The 6,766-nt window shown below is 43.4% G+C and overlaps 1 long non-coding RNA gene across 1 annotated transcript; it reads left to right on the forward strand.

The window, feature by feature from the left end:
- Window positions 1–3,025: 3,025 nt before the first annotated feature.
- On the forward strand, window positions 3,026–6,189 carry LOC117491274. The gene is made up of 3 exons (XR_004556761.1): window positions 3,026–3,056; window positions 5,921–5,981; window positions 6,070–6,189. It is a non-coding gene; the product is annotated as an uncharacterized LOC117491274 (long non-coding RNA).
- The last annotated feature ends 577 nt before the right edge of the window (window positions 6,190–6,766 follow it).

A 6,766-nucleotide genomic window follows, 5' to 3' on the forward strand; every position in this document is an offset into this window, starting at 1 on the left:
GTGTACTCGTCGATGGAACTGTCGGTGTCGGTGTCGGCGACTTCTCTGGTGACGGCCTGGTGTGTCAGGGCCTTTAGGGATTCAGGAAGGCAGGTGCGTAGTAAGCCCATACAGGGCCGAGGGGGCTCTCCCCATCCGTCCCCCGGCACTGTTTTTTGAGCACACTTTCTGCGAGGTAGGCGCAGCAGGGTGTGCTCTGTCAGCCGCAGCCCAGATTTCTCCTCGGTCACAACCGGGTTAAAGGAGAAGGTGGGGCAGCAGCTGCTGACCAGAAAAGCCGGTCAGGGGCAGTAGGGTGGATTGGTGTTGGACGACAGTGCGCGTATACATCAGGGCTCCACCCACTGTACCCATAGAGTCCAGTAGAGGGCGGAGCCTGTGAGAGATATAACGGGGGGTTACGTATTGTAACCCTAGTTATATAAGCACAGGCGGAGCCCTCTACTCAGGGCACTGTCTGTCCTATTCCGCTCGCTGAAGAGAGGTATAGGATGATAGTCAGGAGGCGAGGCCTCCTTTTATACGGTGTGATGCGCGCGCATTCAGGTAGGCCTGTCCTAGGCCGGTTACATTTATAGAAGTCTCAGTGGGAGAATGCACGCAGGATAAGGTAGTACCCATAGAGTCCAGTAGAGGGCTCCGCCTGTGCTTATATAACTAGGGTTACAATACGTAACCCCCCGTTCCCCTCCACCACCTGTCGAAACACCGCTGACTGCTGCGTGAGAGCTTAGAGTTGCTTAAATCCAATGTAACTTCTACATTTATGAGCCAAATTAAGCCAAGCATCCTCAATATTCCATAAATATGGTTTAATATGTGTATCTTTTTTATAGTTAGCCAAAATATCCTAATTGAATAGCTCTTGTATTGGGGCGTCTTACATTGTGTTGACGGGCTGCGACCAGACTCCTCTTATCAATTGCTATTAAATGCATTTTTAAACCAAATAATGTGTGAATGGTATCAACACCACTTTATATTTGTTCCTCTGATTGGTCTGACATTCATCTATGTGTCAGTCAATCATTAAGGAATCTTAATGAATGAATAAAAGGTGTTACTTGAAGAATTAAAAAGCTGATTATTTTTCTACCAAACATGATTAATGATTAATTGTTCAAGTTGATACTGTGGGGTTGTTCCATGTAAAACCTAATATATTTTCTATGCTCAGAAATATGAGTAGGTAAAAAGCTGCTAATCTGTCAGAAAGATGTAGTAAAGTAAAAAGAATAATATTACTCTGCCACAGCCACACAGGGTAAACCAACTACACTGCACCCTCACCTTCAGTAGTTTTGCTTCAGTGCAGCTGCAATAAAACATGCCAATTAACACCACACATTTGCTTTAAATGGTAAACTCTTTATTTGATTGTAATCTGACATTACTTCAAACTTTTTAGTAGCGATGTTACGTATTGCGCCGAGCCGGAGCGTGTGTCGAGTAATCCCCGAAGCTTTTTGTGAAGCTTGTATCGAGGCTTGTATCGTTTTGGGCCAGTGACGTCATCGATGACAAACGAAGCCTCGCTGCCTGTCGATACCGCGATTCAGATCGGTTGAACCACAATGCTCATATTACCCATGGATGTATAATAAGAACCATATTACCACTCCTGTGCCCGGGCCCGGTGACACGATGGAATTAAGAGAGCTCAGACCCTCACTTATATAGAGGTCGGAACATGTCATAAGTATAAATAAATACAAGCATAAATAAATTCAGGAATAAAAACATAAATAAATATATAAATGAATAAATACAGGACTAAATAGAGTTCAGTGTTTTCAGGTAGGTTCAGTGTGTGGGCTGTGGCTCAGCTGGAAAGCAGTTGACTCTCAACCGCAGGGTCCCTGGTTCAACGACTGGGCAATAAGTCTTTTTTTTTGTTTATAAAAGCTACAGCTAAATGAGATAATGTAGTTAATAAATGTAGTCTTTGATATGGTTTAGCCTTTCTCAGGCTACAACATGGTTAAGTTTACGAATATTATTAAGGAATACAAATCCCTCTTTGCAATGTTTACCAGCCTCCTTAGGCTTTTCATTAAACTGGAATAAAAACAATATTGTTAACATGAAAATATGATTTTATGTTCGTTGTTTAGAGTTATTCTAAGGCTTTACTCATTGGGAACTCGGTGTGAGATAGCTGATAGAGCACACTGTTGAGATGTCCAATCTGCCTGTTTTACACACTTTGACCAACAGGGGGGTTTGTGTTCAAATGAAGCCCATGATGAAGCCTCATGAGATGAATCCTTTTGCGAACCAATTGGCTGGAAAGCTTCAAAGCTTCATAAGGCTTCATCTCGCCATCACTACATTTTTAGCACAGCTAACACAAGTATTTGTTTGTATTAATTACTTTCTTTGTCTCTTGAGTTACCATGTCCATTGGGGGAGGTTACTTCCTGGTTCAGCAAAGGGTGAGGCCCAGAGCCGTATAATAGAAGAGTTACGACATCTCCATTCACTCTAGGGCCGTTTCTCAATCGCGAGGATATTGGCTTCCAAGCCAATATTTCAAGGATGCTACGTCATCAAGTGGCGCAGCAGGACCGTTCCAATGTCCAGCATACTTGGAATTCCACCGAGGCCGCGTCCTTGGTTTGGGGGAAATTTCGAGGCTGCACATGGGAAGACTTTGCGTCCTTAAAATCCCCACAATGCTTTGCGCACGGACCAATTTCCCCAAATCTGTGGCGGAAAATGTAAGGCGGGGCCTCTCATATGACGCACACCTGCACACTTGTTAGCCTGTTCCATTCTTCTTCGTTTTCCGAAGCTGTGGCTTGGAAGCATACTTGCTTCGTTTCTGAAGGAAGTGACTTGGAAGTACGCGACTACCAAGCCAGCATCCTTGAGATTGAGAAACGGCCCAATGGACCAGTTTTTTTACAGCAATGGCGGATCGTGGAGCCCTCAATAGTTCCCCGGAAGTTAGCTTGCCGCTGACTTCCGGGGAACTTTTGAGAGGCTCCACGATCCGCGGCTAGCAGCGCAGTAGAGTTGCAGCATAATAGACAGTTCGTGATGGACTTTTAAAGGTAAGAAGATGTTTAAAGATTTATATTGCGGATATTATCAGCACATCTGAGTCAAATTAACATGTGTATTAAAGGATGTTAGTGGATTATCCCTAAATCAGTATATTTAGGGAACGTTTACAGATAACAGATTAGGCTAGGATACCGGATAAAGTTAGCAACACACGTTAACCATGAACAGCTATTAATCCGTTCTCCTAATGTTATTTCATCCAACGTTGTGGAATTAGAGAAAAGGGGCTTCTTAACGTGCTTTTATCCGGGGTGGAGGGAGTTAAATATTAGTTAAAGGGCCCATGTCATGGCCATTTCCACTGATCATAATTACATTGTTGAGGTATACTAAAATAGATTTATACTGTGCAATTTTCCAAACTCACATTGGTTTCGCATACAACATGTCAAACTCTGTCAAGCATGTGTATTCAGCAGTATTCACTCTCTCCACTAAACGACTCGTTGGAGCTCTTGCCCCCCCCTCCCTGTGAGCCTAGTGTGCTCCGATTGGTCAGCTCGGCCACTCTGTTCTGATTAGTCAACCACCAGAGAGGCTCCGCCCGCTTTTTTCGGGGAACATCAGTGTAATAATGGCGTCGGTACAGCTGATATTTTATACGCTAACTAACCGAACTGAACCTACAACTGTTGTTATAGAAGAGTGTGACGGCCCCAGGGCCTTTGTGCAGGTGTGTTGCAGGTCTTACGGTGGGGTGGAGCTGAAGAGGGTAATCAGCGCGATCACGGACACCTCCGTAGCCGGTGCTATTAATCCCAGCGGCCCGGTGATTCTCTCCCCTCGACCACCTATCTCTGCATTTACCACAATAAATGTGCCGTGGTTTTGTAAACTTGTGTATGTCTCCTTGCCTTTCCGTTGTGGCCTACGAGCCGGTCATAACAAAGAGTAAGTTATTTTTACCTGTAATAAACTACTACTGTTTGATGAGAAATCAAATCATGGTTTGCTATATATGAATGATATGTTATAGGAGCAAATAATTCAGGGAAGAAAGGATAGGCCTACTAAGTATTTCCATTAAACTTTATTTTTAGAAATGTACAAAATGAACATAAATATACATATATACACGGTGTATCATCCATTCCTCCCCGCATCTTGCCTGGGCGCAGCCGGTGCCTTTTAGCACGAGGCCTCAGTAGTAGTAGAAGTCCCGTCCCCGTCATGGATTGTCCGCCAGGATCTGGCTGGACGAAATCAAATGCAAATCACAAAATATTAGGGAAACTTAGTTGTTTTAGATTCGTTAGTAGTAGTTGTGGTAGGAGTGTAATGAACAGCTTGCCTGCTAATATGCTAACCTAGCTTTGTTTACCTTGGTAGCTAACACGATATGAACGTTAGCTTGGAGGAACGGCAACTCTAATGCAGTGTAATAAAACTACTATGAACAAAAGCTAGTGGTTCATATTAGGCTAGCAATAACGTGTTTATAATTGCAATCGTATACGGGTATTCTGCTACGTTCGGTCATACAATGTAACTTGCATGAATACATTGTTTTGCGCTAGCATACAGCTAGCCTCGTTAGCTATACATGCAGTATATGTACTGTCACAATGTACGGTAAATCACCCGGAGTATACTGTATGAGTATTCCGTGTGTGTGACTGCAGACATTCTCCTGCCATGACAAACATGTAAGGCCATCTGCTGACATTGTAGTTGATATATTTAAACGCTAGCAACGTAGCATAACAAAAATGTTTTTCCGACCTAGGTCTAGCTCCGTGGGTTAGATCGGTAGCATACACGCTACGCCAGCTATAATGTAATTACGTTTCGCGACTGACCGCACGGCAAATCACCCGGAGTATACTGTCAATAGGTATTTTGTGTGTGAATGCAGACATTCTCCTGCTATGAGATACATGTATGCAAGGCCATCTGCTGATATTAGAGTTGATATATGGAAACGCTAGCAACTTAGTTAGCACAGTTAGCACTGTGTCAATGGCTTAGCAGTCCAACACAGTTTACACATTTAAACAGTCTTGTTTGATAAATACACAAATAACAATGCAAAGTTACAGGTTGTGTACCCGGATCTTCCCCTGCTCCAAACGGTCCAAACAAGCTGTGCATATCCGGCCTCAAACTGGGCAATGTTTTGGAAGCTTTCGTCTGTGAAATGCCGGTTCTTCGAACCTCTGAAGGAACAGTGTTAAAAAGAAATTTCAACCACTGACTTCGTCGTGGTTCTTCCGTCGGTAGGACAAACAGCTCAGATTTCTCCTCACATTTCAGGAAACAGGTCCTTGGCAGTGGCATGACTGGATGATTGTGAACTGAACCAGAGCTTCCAACAGTAAATGTTAGGCTGGCAGAGGGTGCGGCCAGCGCCGCTGGGTGTGACCATAGCTCTTCGGGATTGGTCCATTTCGTTCCGGGTACCGCATGACATCAGGCCGTACCCGGAACTAAATGGAAGACTCAAATGGGCAGTGACGTATCTCCAACGAGGCGTTTTGGGGAGGTATTTTCTGTGTTAGAGTTTTACTCGCTACAGGGTGTACTTTGAGGGTTTTGACTCTGCACACCGTTTACATGCATAAAAACCTTCATAACACACAAGGGGACGGGTAATAACCGGAAAAGCATGACATGGGAGCTTTAAATATAACATTGGGGCGTGTGATTGTAGTGGGTGGAGGTGGTGAAATGAGGATATCCATTTTGGAGTTCAAGATAGTATATTATAGTTAACGTTACACAATAATAAGGAAGAGAGCTATTTTTGTGATGACAGTAAACAAAAACGTAACTTATGGGTGAGTGTTTTTAGCAGAGCCATATTATGTCCTTGTGATTCTGTTGATTATTACCTGTCTGTATTATGTTGCAGCTCAGCTGATTTTGGATTGATGGCAAAGGGAGATGGACTTAAGTGAGAGTGACAACACAAGGTAAGTTTAAAATAGGTCAGCAATTTCCCATCCTATAGGTTGCTAGATGTATCTAACCCTTTCTCCTGTCTTTGTCTCCCTCTTTCAGCTCAAGAACCCCAGGGGGATTCAATGGAGCCTGAATACCTGCAATGAGACCCTCACCCTGAGCCTGAGTCTCAACTCCCAGAGTTTTGCAAGCCTCTCCCTGTTCCTTATTTTTATTAAACCAGACATTAAGCTTCCCAATGGTGTGGTCTTCGTTTTGTGAAAAATATGATTAGGCCTACCTCACATATTTTGTTGCTGTTGTTGTCTTTTGTGATAGTTAAATTGCTCCTGCTGACTTGAGCCAGCCATTCTTTCCTTCTCTCTGTGTCAGTGGGGAAACCTTACATTCGTCCTCCTTTCTCTGAGCGATTGGAGCATCCCCGGCAGCACAGCAAACCATGGGGGCGACTACTGTATATGCCAGGACAACACAGAGGAAAAGGCATACAAACTGCATGATATCCTATTCAATGTTTATTGAATTCCATTTATTTACATGGATGTTCCTAAAACAACACATGTAACATCATCATCATGCTGCTGCTGCTAGTCCTTTGACTCATTGTGCTGTCAGTTGACAATCATTGATAGGCACCTGTCGGTCTCCTGTCCTTTCTGAAAGTCATAAAGATTACATTACTCATTTAGATTACTTATGTCCTCAATTACCATGGGATTACTGAAACCACCATGAATTAAAAAAATGGTAGAAATGAATCTAATCTAAATTTTGAAGCATTCCTTACCATCCCCTC

The sequence above is a fragment of the Trematomus bernacchii genome, unplaced genomic scaffold, assembly GCF_902827165.1.
Source record: "Trematomus bernacchii unplaced genomic scaffold, fTreBer1.1, whole genome shotgun sequence".
Classification (NCBI taxonomy): Eukaryota; Metazoa; Chordata; class Actinopteri; order Perciformes; family Nototheniidae; genus Trematomus; species Trematomus bernacchii.